This window comes from Bacillus rossius, chromosome 2 (genome assembly GCF_032445375.1).
Source record: "Bacillus rossius redtenbacheri isolate Brsri chromosome 2, Brsri_v3, whole genome shotgun sequence".
In the NCBI taxonomy this organism is placed as follows: Eukaryota; Metazoa; Arthropoda; class Insecta; order Phasmatodea; family Bacillidae; genus Bacillus; species Bacillus rossius.
The window spans coordinates 8,079,422-8,102,170 of NC_086331.1; the positions used below are offsets into that span (position 1 = coordinate 8,079,422).

Here is a 22,749-nt window from a genome sequence, read left to right on the forward strand (position 1 = left end):
TTAAAATCATTCATTTATATAAAAATAATATTAATTTAAAAGAATTAAATTTTACAGATATGTAATTTCTTTACTTCATTCATGGAGATTTGTTTCCATAAACGTTGTAGACAAAAATTTTTCATAATTAGATGACAGTAATAGTATTCTTTTTTTAAATGGCAGGTGTGTAAAATTTCACCAGGAAGTACCACATTTTACGCTTTCAGGGGTGGGAAAGAAAAATGGGAATGGTTTTTAGGAATTATGTAGACAGTGATTTTTTGCTTATTTTGGAGGTCAAGTATGTAAAATTTCACCAAGTTCAGAATAGATCTTTACAGTTGTATAAAAAACATGCAAACAAACAAATAAACAAATATAAATTCTTCTTTATGTTTATGTATACACACATATTTCCTGTACAAAATCATTTTGATTATAACACTTACTTAAAAAATAACAAGCAATTTTTTTTTACTCTGGTATTAAAATGTAATAAAGAGTCACATAGAAAAAATAAATTAAAAAATTGAAATGGACGAGTTTCAAACCCAAGTACTTTCATACATCAATCTCGCATAATTACAACATGCTAAAGGCATCTATTACAAATGTTAACTTTTTTTATGTAATCAATGTGTATTTATAATGTCTTCTTTATGTTGTGACTATTTCTTTGTGAGACTCTTATTAAAGTATGTAAAATGTATTCCAGAACATTTTTGCTATCACAGAATTTTATTAGGCACATGATAAGCTTAATATTCCCCTGTGTTCATATATAAGTTTACTTATATAAAGTTTAATGCCGCAACACAAAGATGACTTCGGCACCAACGCACCTTAGGAATTTTCACTTCAAAAATGACTTTGAGCCGTTAGCAACATCGTAATTGTTACAACCAAACATTACAGGCACTTTTCTAGGCAAAATTTTTTTATTTTTTTATTTTATTTAATTTGTTACATGCCACACCAACAGCACAAGGCTCCAACAGTGGGCACAACATGTAAGACATGTAAAAAAAAAAAACAAATACAGTAACAGAACAAAAATAAGAACAAAACAATAAATTATAAGAACAACAAATAGTAGGACAAAAACAAAGACAAGACAACATAACATACAGTTGGTATCCTTAGATTAATACATCTGGTATTAAATAATTTAGGTAATAACATTAGAGCATAAAGATAATTAATCTTTGGATGCCGAAAGAATAATTTTTTTAACAAGTTTTTTCTCTCTGGTAGGTTGTAAGTGATTAACATACATATTAAAATTGTTAACAAGTCTATATATAATATCATTTGTATTTAAAAGTGTGCACAAAAAAGGTGGGTTACGGCTATTAAAAGAAGGAATTTTAATGCCAGTAACATCAAATATATGAGGACATATAAGATTACCATAATAACAATGGAAGACAAAAATGGCATCTAAGATCTTTCTTCTAGTTGATAATGAACCAAGGAGGGAATTTAAATCTATGTTATTGATGGTATTTAATTTTATGTTAATATAGTCAGATACTTTAGATTGAATCCTGTCAAGCTTTTCAATATCAGTGTTATTGATGCTATTCCATATAATAGAACCATATTCAAGTTTTGATCTTATTAGAGCTGTATAGAGGGAGAGAATAGAGTCAATATTGGAGGTGTTAAAGGTGATAAATTTAATTAGACCAAGTATTTTGTTAGATACTGAGATAATGTTTTCAATGTGAAGATGAAAAAATAGTTTTTGATCCAGTAAAATTCCTTGGTCTTTGACATGTTGAGATTTTTTAATAGGTGAGTTATCAAGTTTGTATTCATATTGCAATGGGTAGGTTTTTCTAGTGAAGGTAATGATAGCAGTTTTTTCCATGTTTAGATTGACCAAATTATTTGTGCACCAATTTGCAATTTCTGTAATATCACATTGAAGTAGATAGCTGTCATGATATGAAGAGATTTTTCTATATATCTTTAAGTCATCGGCAAAAAGAGTGCCAACTGAGTTCTTTAATCCAGATATTATATCATCAATGTAGATATTGAAGAGTAAAGGAGATAGTGTGCCACCTTGCGGGACGCCAGAAGGAGTTGGGTGGAGATCTGAACTTATATTCTGTACTGAAACATAAAAGTTTCTGTTATTTAAATAGCTTGTTAACCATGATAAATATTTATCACTTAGCCCAATTTTGGAACATTTGCTTAGTAGTATTTGATGATTAACAGTGTCGAAAGCTTTAGCTAAATCAAAGTAACAAACATCTACTTGACCACGTGTGATGACTTCTGAATAAATAGGATTAAGAAAGGAGACTAAGTTTGTCATGGTTGTTTTACCTGTTCTGAACCCATGCTGTGAATAAGACAATCTATTTTTAACGTTAAACGCTAAGTGTTTAAATATTATTTTGTCAAAAATTTTGGCAAATCCATTTAACAGGGATATAGGCCTATAATTTGAAACAATAGAAGTTTTGCCCTTTTTGTGTACAGGAATAACCTTTGCAATTTTCCATTTATCAGGGTAGATGCTATTTAGAATACTGAAATTATATATATGCTGTAAGAGAGGAGCAAGGATTAAGGAGCAACCTTTGATGATAAAATTTGGTATGTTATCAGGTCCTGTGGACAATGTAGATTTTAAGGTTTTTATACTCCATATGACTAAACTAATCGAGATATTAGACATTGGAATATTGTATGAACAACAAGAAGATATGTTTTGGTTATTTGTGTTATTTGTAGTAATAAAATAAACAACCATAAATGCAGAAAACTTGAAAAAATCGTACATTCTGCATGGCCAAAATATCCTTATCACATATTGGCTAACGGAATAGATTCAGGTCTTGCAGCTAGAATGCGCTGCAAAATCTGTCTCCCTTTTTTTTATGACTTTCCTATATTTTTCTACAACAATATTTGATATAATCAGCTGACATCCTGCCTTACTGAAAAATATTATTTCTTAAAAATACTATTTCAATTTTGGTGGAAGGCAGGGGTTTTGCAACATTGTAACATTTCATGTAAATTCTTAGAAAAATCTTTAAAATCCTGGAATTTGGTATTTGCAAAAATAAAATTGGCTAGTTTTTTTTATTTCCAGAGCAGTACTAATGGTAAAATGTGTACAAGTTTGATATATAAGTAAATTATATAAATGGCTGCAATACAGCTCAATATGTCATTATTTAACCTAATTGTAGGCTTTTAATCTAAATGTGCCATAAACCCACACTTTTCTCTTCTTTTTCCTTATAAACTTTATTGGTTATCACTTTTGGTTGCTTGCTTAATATATCATTAACCACAACAATCATTATGTAGTTTAGAGCTGTTCTTTTTGGAGGTGAAGTAATTAAAGAAATAATTTTGTTCAACATCTATCTTAAATGATTTTACCATGTGGATTATTGTGATTTAACAAATAGATTTTATTCATACTTATTTGTATAGATAATTGTTTGATATCAGGTCATAATAATTTAAATGAACCAATTTAAAAATTAAAAACATTCTTAGCAATGCCATTTTTGATTTCAATGAAATTTGTATGGAAAATATATCATCCTTTCAGTGCACAAAAAGAATTTTTTTACATAGACAAATTTTTGTGTGTGTAAGATATTATCAATATAATTCAGTGTTGCGAAGAAAACATCAAAATTTCAGAGTCTTTTTAAGAAGTTACAACTCTTACCTACTGTTTCTACAAAGCTTCACCATAGCTTTATAGCAAGCTTAAATTCAAAAGTTTGTTTATTGCTTGGAACAACTATTATCTAATATCTTAAATAACCCCATTTGTTAAGGGTTAAATAGGACCTAAAACAACAATGTTTTTATAACATTTCATTAGCAAAAAATTACTTGCACGTTGTTAATAACAAATAATTTTTTTATGCATTGATGCGTTCATTAAAACTTGGGTGCCACCAAGTGGATGGGCACGTAGACCTAATTTAAAATTGTAATTACAATTAAGGCATGTTGTTAATTAATTTCTGACTTTATAATCATCAGTATCTAAAAAATGGTTTTAAACAGCAATACAGTTAACTCTCAATCATTAAGTTGTTACTGGGTCCCCTTCACAAGATATGACCCCCAAAAACCACAAATTTTCTGCAAGTTACCATTTTAATCATAAAAAAAAGTTACTCGGGGGAGGGGTAAAGAAATATCTTTGTTTGTTTTGAAAGATATAATTTATTAAGAGGGCGACAATGTATTCGCTGGTGGCAGTGTTTGTCCGATGCATCGCAGTCGTGGGCACTGCACAGGTTTGTTCACACTCGCCCTGCCTCGCACGTGGCCCAGTGAGGCCCCAGTGAGTCGCTGAAGAGGCATAACGGCCTGTGCGAGCAGAGGTGTCGCCAACTGACACTTGTGAGCTCGTATCACGTGAGCTGGTGTTTAGTGATGTGGTGAGAGAGCTATGTGAAAAGCTGCATCAAATTAAGGCCATCATTTTAATGTTAAAAAACAGTAAATTTTTTTAATTGCAGATGGAAAGTCTTAAATTTGGTAACTAATTGTTCAGGGGAATATACAGAAAAATTTTTCAGCTTTGTGCAAGATGAGGTTCAATCATTTCACTTGTCAAGTCAACAAACAACACAGCATCCATTTGTTGTTTACTAGAGAGCAGATGGAGAATTACATTTGCAAACTTCTGTTTTGTTAGTAACTGTCTACATCACAAGATCACAACACTATATTGGTAGCAGTTATTGTGAAGAGATTGGTTATGAAGGCTAGATTGCTGCAACCAAATAACAACTCCTATGGATGTTTTCAAGTATTGTTACAATCATAATCAAGAAGTAACATTTTTCTTTTGTTTCAAGAGTGATGCAGACAATGTACAAGAGATGCTCACGAGGACATATTCACTCCACAGCTAAATTTCTATCATTACTTTTATTCAAATTAGGGAGGAATCATTTTCAGAAAATAATTTTTACCCTTCCATCCCACATGCCTTATTTTCACCTTGACAATGGGAACTTTTTTTTTTCTGGAAGTGAAATCTTTTGAAGGAGTTTTATTCCTCCTAGTAGTATTCATGTGAGACTGCTATGCATAACAAAACTGATTTGTTATTATCAACCCTTAAGTAATTTTTAGCTAACCAAATGTTGCAGAAACATTGGGTTTTTTTAGGTCACATTCAAACATAAAAAAATTATGTTTAATTTAGGTAATACTTGTCTGAACATTAAAAGAACTTTTGATTTGAAGATTTCTAAAGAGCTATGGTGGAGCTTGGTAGAAGCTATACGTAAAAAATATATCTCCTTAAAAATACCCTGAAATGTCAAGTTTTTCTTTGGAAAACTGAATTAAATACCAATTCCATGTTGATTTCTTTAATATAAACACAGACAACTCATAATCACACGAGCACTTTTTATTTAGTTTTATGTTAATGTTACATTAACCTGGTATTACATTAACCCGGTGTTATTTCCTACATAGTTTACAAAGTACCAAGCAAGCATTAGCTTTTTTTGTTTTCAGGTTTACCAACCAGAATACATAGAATGTCTCCAGGCATACTTTAAATTTATCTTCTCAACATTCCAATGCCAGGACCAAATAAGTGCATTTACCTAGGCAAAAAAGATTTTAAAATGTACCTAATAAAAATTATTTTTGTGCTCTGAAATGGTATAATTTCCATACAAAATTTCATTGAAATCAAACAGTTATACATAAGCTGTTTGTATAATTAAAATGGAATGACTGATGACATGATCATGTATTCATTGATCCTGTGGTACATGATGGTTGCTGTTTTAATTTAGTACATCAAAAAATCCTGGTCAAACAAAACTCAAATATCACAGCATAAACAAATTATGTCCGGTCTTGTGGAAATCTTTTCTTTTGTATTCAGCATAGCTAGTTTCCTTGGGTTCTGAGTTGAACCTAGGAACCTCAGGTTTGGAACAGCATCTGTACGTTGTGTTCAATGCTCATCCTATTTTGTAAGCATCTGGTGATGTTAGAAGATAATATATTTGGTAATATGTCTTAACATTTTGCACTGTAACTTATATTCTTCTTTTTTTTTCTTGACAGACTGAAACTTCAGATGTGGAAGTTCTGGAGTATTATCACCTGCATTGTTTGTTTCACTGCGTTCCACCTCTCTGTATCAACCAGATCAAGGGATTTTATTCCCTGATGCTGAGAGATCAGCTATGTCTAAAAATATACATGGGTAAGTACAACTGTTGTTTTAAAACCTTAAAAATTTAATATGTTTATGTCACAGCTTTATAATGTTTTTAAACATATGACATCATTCCCAGTGTGGTCATGGGAAAGTCTGATTTTCTTTTACAGCAATGGCCACAACATACACACTATAACCAGGTACAAGAAAAACACAGGAGTGGGGATACACCACTTGAGTCAGGTTAAGGTTTAAACAATTTACAAACCAACAGCACTCTTAGTAAATGACTTCAATAGAGAAATTTAAAAAAAATTGGTTACAAACACGTGCTTGACTTACTAATAGCAATTGGCATTTAGCTCATCTGAAGACAACAATTTTCAACAAAATATATTATGCAATTCATATGTAACTTAGTTTGTTTTATTTTATTTGGGCTCAACAACATTGTGTCAAAAACAAGGTTATAACAGATGGTAACAGTTGTAAGACACCATCCAAGCATTTGCCTGTAGCTATCTCAGGAAACCACTGAAAATTGAAACCAATATTGTCGGAAGATCCTGAACCCTTTGGGGTGTGCATTTTGTGATTCCTACAGCCCCACCTCGGTCTATGCTTATACAGAGTGTTCCAAAACTCAACCTCAAGCCAAGAACAGTTGACAGGCCAATTAATGACGAGTGTGAATCAAAAAAGTGTTGTAGTTCAATTGCTAATTTTGATAATATATATATTTTTTTAAATACAACTCACCTCGCATACATTTTAACAGAAGATATTTGCTTCTGAAGTAAATTTGACATTGCTTTGAACTGAATGATATCAGATCACCATATTTTCATCTAGTTGCTTTACTGTATTCACTGTGGCACGTAATTCTGAGTTGGGATTCCCTTCTCTCTGTAGTGTAATGTTTCCTAGCAACTGGTAACTTAAAATATGCAGTTTAGTATCTACTTCAACATCCCTACTAGAAGGGATACATTAGTTTTATTTCCCATTACTTTTTGTGTAAAGAGTGACTGTGGCATTGATTGTGTAACTTTTGTGTATAAGGAACGAGTCTGAATTATGTGCTGTTTAGCAATGAAATGTTCATATTTTTACAGGCAAATATATATATATATATATATATATATATATATATATATATCACACTTGTCAGAAAAGTATATATTTGCAAGTAAATGTAAAACTATTCAAGTTTGTAAAATAATTTTTTCATGTTTGTTTCAATATCTTGTTAAATTTTTTGTAGGCTGCAAGACAGAACTTTTCGAGGTAAAGAGTGCAGAGACAACTCGTAGTAAGTAAACTACCTACTTTTCATATTTTTTTTCAATGATTTGCATGCTCATGCATTTATAGTTACTTTAAAACTTCTGAATGTGTACGTTTTTTCAACAAGCATCCACTTGAGTCCAATTAAAAAGGTAAAATGATTTATATTTCGCACAATTATTTCAGAATACCATGTGGGTTCAGCCAATTCTTACGTATGTAACCTCATTACATACAAACCAACAATGTGATCTACTTACTCTCCAGAACAAATTGCATTAAAAAAAAAAAAAAAACACTGATTAAGTAGTGAACAGACAGTCACATAGGCATTGCAAGACAGTTAATCCAAAAGTAAGGTTCTCAAGGTTAGCGAAAACATGTGTGAAAATATAAATCAAATAAAGCCCTGATTTTAGGTTTATCATGGCGTGACCTTACATCTAGAACACCAAATGTATCAAAAAATATATTTTAATTTTCTTTAAAATAAATTATAAAATAAATCCAACTAAATACACCAATTCCTCATATAGCACGTCTACAGATTGCGTGAATTCATTTAGCACAATGTTAATTTTATTGCCCCAGTCTTTAATAGCACGTCTTTTAATTTCAGTTAGCACAAAATCGCCACAGGCAAAAAAAAAAGTCGGGCATGACATCACGAAGTCTGCTTCGACTCAGTAAACACATATGTACCGTGGTATACAGTAAGCCATACGAGGGAGGAAGTAATGCACTTTCAGTTCTGACTATGCTATTGGTTGTTGTGCAAACAACAGCTATGGCAACTTCAGTTGCGGCTATGGAGTGTAAAGGTCCAAATATTTTTAAGACCGCATACATGCCACCTTGCCGTACTATTGTTCGCCCGGCTACTTTCCGGGCCGTAATGCACTTCAGTATAGCTAGTGGCAGGGAACTTGCATGAACAAACACAAAGCAATGTCTGTCCATTTATCTGCTTATTGTATGTGCGCAAGCACCTGCAGTTAGAATCATAGTGGAATCTTGTCTTACGAGTGTGAGCATAATGCATCATGTTCAATTACTTGACACAAAACTAAAAGTATTATGGCGTGCAGAATGTCATGAAGGCCACACTTATGTTGGTCACACTATAGTTTTAAGCAAGTCAACTGTGCGCAACAATCGTATGAAATAAGGATCTTATCAAACATTTACGTAAGTCTGATACTGTCAATATAGGTTTCATCCAGTAAAGGATGGTTTGCAAAGTTCACGGAAGGTACGCGATGTGAGTTTAAGGTCACGCCCGGCAATGCAAGTCAACCAGCCGACTGACAATAACTATCTGTTTAGTCTTGTCATACAAAGTATTCAATGGTAGGCTTATAAAGATAAATTGTGTGACATATTTATCCTTAAGCATTACATAACACTTTTATATTATGTAAAGAATATTTTCTTACATCTTTTGGAACACATTAAGTAAATAATGTTTGCTATTTATGGAAAACAATGCTTCAGAATACACAATTTCGGATAACACAAACATTTTTATGGAGCGATTGGTGTATGACAAAAGCCAACATATTTTCATAAGATAACTACCAGTTCAATCTAAATTAAGAAGAAATAAATGTAATGTTTAATATAAAAAAAATATTACTGTATTTGTTTTAACCCCCAGTTCCCTCAAACCTTTAAAAAAAATATGATGGTGACCACATGTTAAAGAAAATGAAGTTGCCTGAAATTTGAAAGCTGCATTACTGAAATTAAAATGAAATTATGATTTCCCATCAACCCCTTAAATTTTATGAGATGTCTTTTAAGGATCACATGCAAGCTTTGTGTGTGTGGCACACAATGCCTTAAGATTCTCCTTTACAATTGTATAACATAAATTCTTGAACTTATAACTCAATTACATTTCCAGAGAAATACGTTAGTCCTCAAGATTCAAAGCAATTATCATACTGTTTTTATTAGCATTAAAATAATGGTTACAGGCAGAATCTTATTTCATACACCCAATAAATACTAATGTTGTAAAATAATCTTTATAATGCCTATATTATGTTCTCATTAATTATTTCAGATATATGCATACAGTGCACCATGGTGACAAATGACACTAATATGAAAACAGCATGCTGAAACCATTAGGGGTTTTCAAAAAAATGCATCAGCAGAAGCTGTGCATATGCGCTTTTGTTTTGGTATCCAACCTCCATAAGCTGTTGCTATATTGAACTAAGTAGTGTATTAGGTTTTCAATCCTCAAATCTGCATTTGGCATCAAAATGTTATGTTGTCTAGGTTTGCACAGGTAAATCAACGATATTCTTTTTTTTCAGTTAGGATATTATTTGCCCTTATTTTCTCTTGCTTTTGGCACAATAAGAGGAGGAAGATGTTCACATTTATAACAGGAATACCTTTAATGCAGGTTTGTGTCAATGGAGATGTCAAAAGAAATTATAAAGCACAGTTATACATTTTAACTCTCTGTTACAAAGAAGTTTCACGTCAAAACCTGTCCATAAATCATTACATAAATCACTACTTTTGTTTAATCCTTAATGTCTATTGTGTGAGTGTGGGCTATATTTACACTTAACTTAATGTTGATACATATTTCCCACAAAACTAACCTCTGGTATGTTAGGTTCTTTATTACTATTCCCAAAGGAAATCACACACTCGTCAACACATCACAAAACCACCATCTTGGCCCGTCATCCTCACCTTTCTAGTCCGCACTTGCTGCCAACCGTTATACACCACAATCCCATCCTTCCTTATGAGCTTGAGATCAAATGATCTCCAAAATACATAGTACAGTTGTATATTACCCTACCAAAAATACATATTACATGACAAGTTGCATTTCTCAACAATCACAATTAATGTTACAAATCTAACCTTACTGGAGGTTTCACTAATCATGTTGACCGTCTGTCTGGTCTAGGTCTGCTTTCCCCTTGCACTGAAGTGGGGGATACAAAGCCTTTGAAGGGTGGACTATGGCTATCTTCTCTAAGTAGTCCTGAGGAAGACAGCTCTTTCGGTATTCCTTCCTTAGGCACCACCTTTGTGGCAACCCTCCCCCTCACTTCGTCATCAATTCCTTCCCCACTACCACGCTTTGATGTTGCCCAGTTTCCTAACTTAGGCCCCCATGCCAGTGTGTCACTAACCACATTGTTTGACACTACTGGATGTCTACAATCTGGTAACTGTGATTTCCGGATTTGATCCACATGCACTATCCTATTTCTTTGGTTACTTCCCCATAACACCAAATATGTCAATGAACTTAAGACTTTTACAATTCTACTTGGAACCCATTTCCATACTTTATCTCCTATTGTTTTCACCAGGACCTTTTCCCCTACTTCATATAAAGGAACACCATCCTTTATTGGTTGCCTTCGTTCACACTTTTTGGTTTTATTTTTATCAGGTTTTAACATGCTCAGCTTGGTTCTGGCTTTTGTTTTAAAGATCACTTCCGCCGGGGTCTGTCCCGTTACTGTACAAGGAGTATTTCGGTAAACAAACAAGAACTCTTCTAACCTATGGTGGATGTTTACATGCTTATTTTTGAGTGTTCCATCAATGACCTGTTTCTTCAATGCCTGTTTTAATGTTTGAACCCCCCGTTCTGCTAGTCCATTCGATTTGGGATGATACGGTGGGCTTTTCAACACCTGTATGCCATTTCCTTTACAAAAGGATATGAAGTCTTCAGAGTTAAAGGGAGGCCCATTGTCAGAGACAATAGCACCTGGAATTCCAAAAATGGCAAAACATGAACGTAACCTTTCAATGACCTTCCCCGCTGATGTAGTACTCATGACCCAGGCACTCACCCACTTAGAAAAGTGATCACATAGAATGAGTATTTTTTCTCCTCCTTGGTCCAAGAAATCCAAATGAATTCGCTCCCATACTGAATAAGTTTGAGGCCAGGTCATTGTTGGAATCTCCTTGCGCATATTCTGTGTACATTGGCAGGCTTCACAAGTCTGCACTCTATTTTGAATGTCCTGATCAACACCAGGCCACCAAACCATACCACGTGCTAACAGTTTCATTCTCACAATTCCTGGATGTTGATCATGTAGCATTTCAATGACTTTCTCTTGTAGCTGTTTTGGTATAATTATTCTATTTCCCCACATAAGGCATCCTTGTTGTAACGACAGTTCATGCCTCCTCATGAAGAATGGCTTCAAGTTTGGATCTGATAACCTATCTGTCCATCCATGTTTTGTGAGTTCTATTACCTTTGCTACTCCTACATCCTGACGTTGAGCTTCACAAACATCATCTGTATTGAGGGGTAAATCAGGAATGTTTGTGAAAGCAAAAATGCCGTTATCTATGCTCCCCGGCAGGGGCAACCTAGATAAGGCGTCTGCATTAGCCATTAATGATCCTTGTCTGTACTCAAGTTTATAATTATAAGCTGCTAAGATAACTGCCCATCTCTGAAGCCGTGCATGTGCTAAGGTAGGAATGGCCTGATCATGGCCCAACAGTCTCTTTAAAGGTTGATGATCTGTCACCAGTACAAACTGATAACCATAAATGTACTTGTGGAAACATTTTACCGCAAACATTATGGCTAATGCTTCCCTGTCGATTTGTGAATAGTTTTGCTCTGCCTTTGAAAGTGTGCTCGATGCAAAAAGCACAGGTTTGTCATTCCCCTCTATCCTATGGCTTAACACAGCACCAACTCCATATGGGGATGCATCACATGCCACCACAATTTGAGCTGTTGGGTTAAAGTGCGTTAATACCTGATTGGATGTTAATATTTGCTTCGCTGCCTCAAAGGCTGTTTGGCACTCTGCATTCCAAATCCACTTGCTGCCACATTTAGTCAAGTCATACAGGGGTTTCATCTTACTGGACAGCATAGGTAAAAACTTATGGTAGAACTGCAGCAGACCCAGAAAGGATTTTAACTGTGTTACATTTAAAGGTCTGGCTGCTTGTGTAATGGCTTCAGTCTTTTCATCGGTAGGATGAACTCCATACTCATCTATCTTATGCCCTAAATATTCTACTGACTCACCATAGAAGCGGCATTTCGACAGGTTAACTCTAATATTATGATCATTTAACCGCTCTAGTACAGCAAATACTTTTTGCTTGCAATCATCTATTGATGTTCCCACAATCAAAACATCATCTATGTAACATACCACCCCAGGTAATCCTTGCAGCACTCTATCCATAACGGACTGAAATATGGCTGGAGCACTAGCTACGCCATAGGGTAAACTTGTCCACTGAAACAAGCCTAGGTGAGTATTCATTGTGAGGTAAGGCCTAGATTCCTCCCCCACTTCTAACTGCTGATACGCGTTGCTCAAATCTAATACAGTGAAAATCTTACCCCTGTTAACCCAGCAAAAATATCTTCCAATTTTGGTAGCGGGTAACAATCAACATTTAGGACTTTGTTTAAGGCCACCTTAAAATCTACACATACTCTTACACCCCCCTGTTTTTTTGGTACCACCACAATGGGACTAGCCCACTCACTATGTCTTACAGGAATAATTTTACCTACATTCTGCAAATCATGTAGCTGCTTTTCTACCTGCTCTTTAAGTGCGTAAGGCACATCATAAGCTTTGTGAAAAACTGGTATTGCCTCCTCTTTGACATTCAGATGGGCCTTAAAATTACGTATGCATCCAGTAGTGTCTGCATTAAATACCCTAGGAAATCTTGTACTCATTTCACTTAGTCCCGGTGTCCCCACTTCAACACATGTGCTTGATACCTCATTTGGACCCTGACCACAACCAATCAATTTACCTACGTTACTTACTGCCTCCAAGTTATTTCTCCAATCAGGTAGAATAGCATCAAGCCATTCTCTTCCCAACAGAGGCAACATGTTTGCTCTCCCTCCTATTACCACGAGGGGCAGTTGGTGCTCTCTCCCAGACTGCCCTCTTACATTTACACTGATTTGCCCCAACACTTTGACATGGTTACTAGTGACTGACTTTAATTCTAAGGCACAATGTTTAAGTACTACCCGTGGAAAATGGTCCTTGTAAGCAGAAACTGGTATGACAGATACACAAGCTCCACTATCTATCTCCATTTTTATCCTTTGACCTTCTACGGAAACCACTGCAGTCAAGGGTTTATTTACACTATTGATATATACTGTTGTGTTCACGGAAGAGTTAACTTTATTAAGATGCAATGCATTAAGTTCCAGAAGCTCGTCACTTGACTCTGCCCCCAGTTCTTTCACCATACGAGAGCGACATACTCGAGCCGCGTGACCTTTCTTCCCACACGAGTAACAGGTCCACTGCCTTGCTGGACATGTCTCATGAGCATGCCTCCGTCCACATCGGAAGCAAAATGATGCTGCTCCGCTTGCCGCTGCTCCACTAGGGTGTTTGGATGTAGACCTGTATGTGGACTTGTAGTCATTATTTCTCTGCTGCCCGCCTCGCGAGTATGTTTCCTGGACTGTACCTTGTTGCTGATCGGTTACTTTGTTGACAGTTTCTGTTACGTCCATTGGCGAAGTTGGCAATGTTGGCTGGAACAACTTTGTCTGCTGTGCGGCCTGTTCCATGCTGCTGGTGATAAGGCAAGCCTTGTCAAAGTCTAGGTTAGGTTCACAGATCAGACTACGTTGTATGATTTCGGACCGCAAGCCACATACCAAACGATCCCGTAATGCTTCTTGTAGAAATTTACCAAAGTTACATGATTTTGCCAGGTTTTTTAGTTCTATTATGTATTCAGATACCGATACATTGCTTTGCTGATCACATTTATGAAATCTGAACCTTTTGACTATGATGTTCTTGGCAGGCGAAAAATGCGTAGAAAGCACCTCCAACAATTCTTCAAAGTTCTTTGATGTAGGATTGTCTGGTATCAGTATGCTTTTGAGGGTAGCGTACGTTTTGGCCCCCATAAGGGTAATAAATAGTGGCACCTTGGCATCTTCTTTGATTTCATTCACTACAAAAAACTGTGTTAGCCTTTCCACGTACGAATCAAAGTCCTCTGTCTGCGCATTATATTCCCCAATATGTCCCAGCAACCCCATGTTTACATTTTCATGTGCGGTACGTGAAAGTGAACAAAATGTGGCCCGCCTTACTCACAATACACCCCACTGTTGTTGTAATGCACTCCCATAAATTACCGCACATCGCCGATCCCATCCTCGTCGCCAATTGTTAGGTTCTTTATTACTATTCCCAAAGGAAATCACACACTCGTCAACACATCACAAAACCACCATCTTGGCCCGTCATCCTCACCTTTCTAGTCCGCACTTGCTGCCAACCGTTATACACCACATGGTAGAGATCTCTCATCACCGGAGAGTAGGCAGTAGCAACTAAACTCTTGCCAGGGATAGACTTGTACAGCATTGCTGGTTCCATCATGCTTTTTTTCCTACAACTGACTTTAATTCATTAACAGTGTCAGAAATGGATCTAAACCTTTAATTGCCTGGGTAGATAATTGTGTTTAGTACCCACCATCCCTTTCCAACAGCAATATACACCATGCATAATTTTGTTAGCATCCTTGTGCATTATATGTAAAATGTTAAGTTTAATTTTTTCTAAGCTCCTTGCTATTTCATCTCTTCTCTATCTCTCTCTCTCCCCCACCTACTAGCGACCCCTCGTATATCGCGATCATCCACCTTCTTGTTAGCGATTGTTAGGAGACTGCTGGCATCCACCATCCTGCTAGCGACTTTACGAGACCACGGGCATTCTCCTCTCCTCACCCTGCCTTGTTGCTTAGCCCTGCCATTCTAGTCAAAGACACCAGTCTGTCGTCCCTGACTGACTCCTGGGACATGTCATTTTTTTTTGGTTAGAAATAATGCATTTAAATCATTATCATTAGAATTATAATCAATTAATATTACGTGCTTAACAATTTGAGGTTATATTTGTGCCTCGTTTTTGTCATCAATTCGTATACCAGCTTTGGGAGGCACTTAAGACTATGTCGTACAGATGTTTGCATCTTATTTTGTCGTGATGCACCTGCAGCCGAATTTTGTCGGTCGAATTCAGGCTCTACCTGTATATGTATGTTTGCGTAAGTGTACATACAAACCTTTGTTGAAACTTGATATGATAAAGATAATAAAACTAGTGAGTTTATGTATTTTGATAATTGCAATAATAGATCGCATTAAGGTTATAAAAGTTTACAAAATACATTTCAGGGTGGTTTCAGAGTGTAAAATTTTCATTTAGCACACAAATAATTTAGGTACATCGCCTGATATACACAACAAACGAATTTATACAGGTATTTTCACCCACACACGGGGGTCTGCCACATTGACACCTTCAGCTCGTAGGTAGAATAGAAAGAAGAAAGCTATTTTCCAGCATTCTACAGTACTCAAACCGCCTACGTGTGGTAGTCTTGATGTTGCCTACCCGTGTTTTTTTTAAAATAAGTGTAATGATGATACCGATACTGATGGAATGTGGCTAGTCGTGAAAGTCACGACAAAGCATCGATAGGGTATATGTGAAGTGCAGTTTTAGTAGCATCCTTCGAGACTACATTCAACCTTTCTCTCGAAACAGATTTTTTAGACTGCAGCCAATCCTCTCTATCTGTTCGCTTACTCAATACCTAATATTGGTTGATCGTACAACTGGCCGACATTTTGGGGAATGTCAATTTGTAAAGACTAGCATGCCAGGCATTTTCACTGATATTTGCCAACAAAATGTATGTAACTATTTGTTATCTTGATATTTAAAGTAATGTGATATCTGTTAGTACCTACCTCAATTGATTTTTTGATTTAAAATTTCAAGAAAATGCTTTTTAAAATAAGTTTACTCTAGAAGAACAGTAGGAAAATAAAATTTAGAAATTTTAATATTATTTCACTTTTTTCATGATATTAGCAACTGATGATTCTTTCGGGTCTAATTTATATAATAAATCATGTTAAAATAAAATGCATTACTTAGGAAAAAAAACCTATGTTGAAACATTACAGCACTATTCCGTGAGATTTTAGTGTGATTACCTATTTTGTTTATAAATTCAGTTATGAAGAAAACGTACTCATAGAGAAATATATAACAGTTATCCGCAGTGTTTTGAGCGACGCGGTCGTGTTGCAGATGGCTGCCGGGACCGCACTCATGGCTTCTCGCCTTCCTGTGCCTGCAGGATGTCAGGCCAGCAGCCCCTTGTCTCTCTCAGAGGCTGCCTCATCCATGCCCCGCTAATCCTCGACTAGGCCCCCAGAGCGGAGAGGCAGGTATGTTTGTCTTTGTTATTAGTTGCTCGCTTGGTCAACACACAGTGACTTGCTGCTAAGGGATTATGTGTCACATGATTTATGATATGAGTGGGAAAATAGGTCCAGAAGGATCTCCTGATAAATACATTTCTGTTTTATTTATTAGGTAATATTTACAGCATTAATTTAATTTTGACAAATTAAATGTCTATTCACAAATTTATCACACCTTCATAAGTCCACTGTTTATTTTTCCCACTGGAGCTTGTCTCAAACATGGCTTTCTCTGCTGCTCATCTCTTACCACGAACTTTGGTCTCTACACACTGCTTCGTACTACTCACACATCCACCGCACACACAACATTATTTCAGATGCTTCACTCACCAATGTTCCGAACTTCGCACACGAAGCCTGTCGCTGTCTCCCACTATCGCTCGACAAGCGGGCAGTCACCCTCTTCACTTCGCTCCACTCGGAGGGTAATCCTCTCATCTATATACTTCTCAGCCAAGCCCTGGCAAGGTCTTGTAGCCCCTTCGAAGTGTCGCGTCATCAGAATCTCTGACTTAACACTCGAAACTGCAAGAAAAATGGAATCCTAGTTACTCCACTTCATGCAGACAAGGCTCCAGGAATGTGCCGAACCCTCGAGAGAGGCGCCGCTGCTAATCGGATTACCATGTATCAATATAAGTGGGAAGGGCGTCCCTCCCGCAGGCTGGCCAGCTTTATAGCTAGCATCCTCGTAACATTGCCCCTTCCTTAAACCAGTTCGTTCCGATAAGGTAACACATTTATTCTAGCATATTCCATCAATTGGTCCAAATGTACCACTTTCATTCGTCCCCTCTTTCTTCTCTACATACCGTAGGCCATATTATTTAGTTGTCTTAACTCTTCACATGGCCCTTCTTATGACTAAGTTTAGGGCACTTGACTTTCCTTTGTTGCGGGTTGCATAGCCCCACCAAATCACCTTATTGAAATCTGGTTGAATTAGCATTCAGGTCGTACCTTGTCTTGATCTGGTTCGTAGCTAATCGAAGGTTTTATGGGCCTCATCGTGTATGAGTGCCATACATTCCTCTAGATGATTAGCACAGTTGGTGGTGTTTGTTGGCTCTTGGCGAGGATTGACGAATTTAATGTTACAGGTTAGCCTCAACTCCAATCTTAACAATACTCTCAAGAGTCTGTTCAGTCAATTAATGAATGACAGCCCTATAAGCTTTCAGGAATAATAATGGTATGCATTGATCCCAATCTGGTTTGTCAGCTACAACCTTGCCAAGGGGTTCCTCCAGGGTCCTGAAGAAACCTTTCCACCATGCCATCAGCCTGACGATGTAAGGTTGTAGCCCTGGTTTGCTTTAACTCCAGTAACCGACACATCCAGAATATAGTTAACTCAAAATGGCAGTCTTCGTCTGGATGCAGTTGCATGAGTGACCCGGACTTGAATCTGCAGATGTGGTTGGTTGTTGACTCATGTGTCCATCAAAGTAGTGGCTTCCTGGTTGGGAAGAGTAGAAGCCTCTGGCCAATAACTGAAATCAATTGCCACCAGGATATACTGGTACCATGCTTTGTCTTGGGAAATGACCCTGCAATGTCAATGGCTATCCACTCAATAGGGGCTTCAAAAGTTTAGGCTCTCATTTTTCTACGACTAAGGTACTGTGACCTTTTTCACATTGTTTACACCAAGCCTCTAGATCCTAGGTAACTCATCAAAGACACTAATCTACCACCACTGTCATGGACGTTAGGTCGTGTTGTTAAGACTTTTTCTGGCACAGATGGTGTGGTAAGAGTGGCATAAGTGAAGACTAAACAAGGCACCTTCATGCACCCAGTGGTGAAGATGTGCTCTTTGCCTGCCCATTGATAGTTAAAATATACATTTTGGTAGGTGGGATGTTGGATTTGTAAATAGTGGTTGTTCTAGATGTAAACAGTAGATTAATCGAAAGTGTTGGTAACTTCAAAATTCAAATATATATATCCATCATGGCGCCCTTAACTCAAGCACACCTAGGGCCATCAGGATGATTCAGTGGTTGATCTGATACGGGCGACATCACACATATGGTTATCATAGGTGGAAGTCGTGCTATGAGGTAATAGTTTTATTACGGAACACAATGATTGTCGTTGACAGGCCCTCTACTTTACAAAATATACAAAATGCAATGTCTCAAAAATATGCACATATCAATAAAATTATGCTGCAACAAATATTTTACATTCATCATCAGAGTTATGTGAAAGAATTCCTAGAGTATTTGAACCAAATCACCCAAACTTTAAATTTTAAAGGTTTATGAGAAAACTTGTATGCAGCTATTATTTGTTCTGTTTTTGATCCTTTAAAAGTATTTACATAAAGTTTTAACTCTTACCCAAAATATTTGACATTTTCAAATATGATATTTATACCATTTTGTTTTACTTTAAAAAAATTGTATTTTCTCAATCAAAAATATTATTTTAGAGTGGATACTAAAAAACTTACATTTTTCTTATAACTTTAATAAATAATCTCCAATAGTTACAACAAATATGTATATTATAATTCATATTTTGCACAAATAATTGTTTAGAGTTTAGATTTTCAATAAATACACTAAAAATATTTATAAGATAAATTAAACAACTTGACAGATTTAAAAAAAAATTGTCGTTGAACCGTTTTCGTTAATGAGTTATGATGTTTTAAGGTTACAAATGTTAGTCTATTTTTTAAATCAATAATTTTTTTTGCGGATTTATGTTCACCAACATGATTATTTAATTTGTGTCCTTATTGGATTTTTTTTTGTAATTATCCTCAAAATGCAGCATAATAAAAAAAAATTACACAAAATATGCCACCGTAAACATTTTTACATCCATCATTATAGTTTTTGTGGGTACATTCCATTTATCAACCAATTTAAACAACTCAGGTGTTTGGATAATATTCAATGATTTGTCAATAATTAATAAATAACACTCGTAAATAAATATTGGTTGAAAATAGCTTGAAATTTCCTTAAGAAATACATTACATAAGGCAACAAATTTTCACAAATATACAACGTATTGAAAATTTAAAATAAAAGTTGGTATTTTGACATTTTCCCGTGGTTACTCAATTAATTCTATTTTTATTGGTTTGTAATTAGCAAACATGTCGATTTTATTTAGTGTTCAGATGGAAAAGCCTACAATAGCTGAACAATATTAATTATTTTAATTTCAGCCACTTCTGTTTAAGAGAATGTTACTTCATTCATTGGTTACAATTGAGGGTGAATAAATAAATCTCGCCACTGTTCCACATAGTTGGCCACCCCGTCCCCGCTCCATGACTAGGCCATTTCTCCATAAAAGAAAATACATCCAAACCCAAATTCCAGGAGTGGACAGAAGTAAATAGCTGAGTAATCAAAATGTAAGGCTCCACGATTTGCAGTGAGATATGAAAAGTAATTCCAAGCCAACAAATTATATACATTGATGAAATTTATTTTACCAGGTGCTAACGCGTGGGCAAAAACAGGAACATGGCTATGTACATGGTGTATGAATAATCAAAAAGAAATTACAGCTTTAATATGACATATTTTAAAAATTATTATTTTTTTTTACTAAGACAAAGTGCAAAATGATCACGTGTGGATCATTCTATCAAAAAGAAAGGAGCCCCCAACCTAGAGGTAAATGAACCTAGATTTATAACCACGTAAAATTTACATTACAATTTATTTTATAAATAAATATGATAAAGTTCTTTATAGACACACACATATATATAAATATATATAAAATAAGAGTCCTGGGGCTCAGACACGCAAATACAAAAGTTTAAATTCTACAAAGTCGAAGCGAGATATTGAGCTGGTCAGCTAAGAAATTTAAAAACAGTTTCTCGCAAATAAATTGTGAGATTCGCACACAGTCCTGCACTACGCTGACAGTTCTACGATCCACGTTGAGGGCGTTCAGGGAGACTGACGTCACTGACGGAGCCTTCGGAAAAGTCGAAAGGGCAAACGCTTGGGGCGAAGGGGGTAACAAAATTTTTAAACGGTGCCTCACTTACTTGTAGTGCAAGGTTGTAAGGGTGGGTAGAGCTTACTTTCAAAACGTAGCTTGATCCGTCTTCTTCTTACGCCCTCACACTCCACGATCCTGGATTAGCAATGCCCGCGAGTAGAGCCACTCTACTGCATCACCGGTACGCAGTACACGCACCTCGTGAGTAGCCGATGCACTGGCACTCGTCAAGTCCTGAACCGCCGTGCAGCGCCAAAACCGTTAAACACACTTCATGTGGCCGAAAGGAAAGGCACACCCACTGAAACTTCCTTTCTACTCGCGCCGCGCGAAGCTCCGCGCTCCGAGGGTGATGAGTATAGTTAGACTCCCAGTTCCTGTCTCTGCGCCTCGCCGCCGCTGCGCACGGGCGCTAGTGTCGCACGGCACACCATCACAGGTCTCACACGTAGAATAAATAATCAAACAGTGATCTGCGCCCCACACAGATAATCATAAAAAAATAAATAAAAATATTACAAAGACTGATACATAAAGTTACAATCTTACACACTAGCAAAAATTTGAAATAATAAATCTTTTAGGACCCGCCAGTGCTATAGCCAACCTTAGGTAAACAAAAGCCCAAGCAAAATGTTAAAATAAAATACTAAAGGTAAAATAAAATATGTTAAACTTGACACAACATATTCAAACAACAGAAGAAAAAAATACCAGAAGCATGATGGTGTCACACAAATGATTCGGATGAATGTTCAAAATTATTTTGAATACCTTTGATTAAAAATTACTTTATTCTATTTTATTTCATTCATGTTAAATTATTTTAGAATTTAATATTTTATTGAAATTGTGAATTAATTTGAAACATTCTACTTTGAAATACCAACTTTTATCACATGTGACCACAAAATGATTTCAATTAATATTGGTAGCTAATTGAACCAAACATGTTTGGAACACACTCTGTGGAAATGTACTAGACTACATTAATTTGATAACTTTATTTTTAGAATGCATGCTTGGTGTTTATATTAGTAATTTATTGTTATAATATTACACAACTTTTGTTTTGTTACTATGCGTTTTTGTTGTTTTCACAGAGGACTACTCCGAAATGGCGGATAACAAGTGATTTTCAGCAACAAATACTCCTAGAAAGTAACAATGTCTAAAAGCCTGTGTGTTATGATAAACTTATTTATAAATAATGTGTGCAACTATTGACTGTATGATGAGGCCTTAAAGTTTTTTAATATAGTAAAATTTTATATTACACATTTAAGCTTGGCAGCTGTGATTTTTATTAATAAAATTTGCTGAAATTCTTGGAATTGTTATAAAAAATTAAAATTTAACAAATTTACAATTTAAATTTAAAAACTTCTGGAAACTTTAATTTTTTGGCATTAGTGTAGAGAGAATGGAAAGCACATCATTTAGCTTATTCAAAATGTCTATAGACTATGCTGTTTAAAAATATGATTAAATTATCATATAATCTACTGTTGTCGAGTATTAATTAATTTTTTTAAATTACCTCTAGTCTACATCTTATGGCATATTTTTATATTCCATTGTTGTGCACATTACAATTTTTATATAGATTTTTAATTAGATTAAAAGTAAATTGCATCATTGTGTTTTTATAAGAAGAAGCCTTACTTTTGAATGTAAATTAAATACATGACTTAGATGTAAAGTGTGTTACAGTACTCAAAATGTGATACTATTTAGAAATGGTAAAAATGCAATCAGTTCGTGGATTGTATAAGTTTACTTGTAGCATTTTATTTCACATGTGATCTCGTAGTATTGAAATTTAACGAATTTACTTGTATTCAATTAGTAAAATTTGTAAACACCAATAAAGGCTTAAAAATATATATGATTATTAAAAATTATTTTTCAAGCAATTTTAAGAAAAATTACTTTAACCTCTTCTCAGTCAAACTCTATTACAATATTT

At 35.4% G+C, this 22,749-nt stretch overlaps 1 long non-coding RNA gene across 1 annotated transcript; it reads left to right on the plus strand.

The window, feature by feature from the left end:
- Positions 1-6,135: 6,135 nt before the first annotated feature.
- LOC134529904 (uncharacterized) lies at positions 6,136-22,020 on the plus strand. Its single transcript, XR_010074738.1, has 4 exons — positions 6,136-6,220; positions 7,440-7,487; positions 16,615-16,754; positions 21,884-22,020. It is a non-coding gene; the product is annotated as an uncharacterized LOC134529904 (long non-coding RNA).
- Positions 22,021-22,749: the final 729 nt, after the last annotated feature.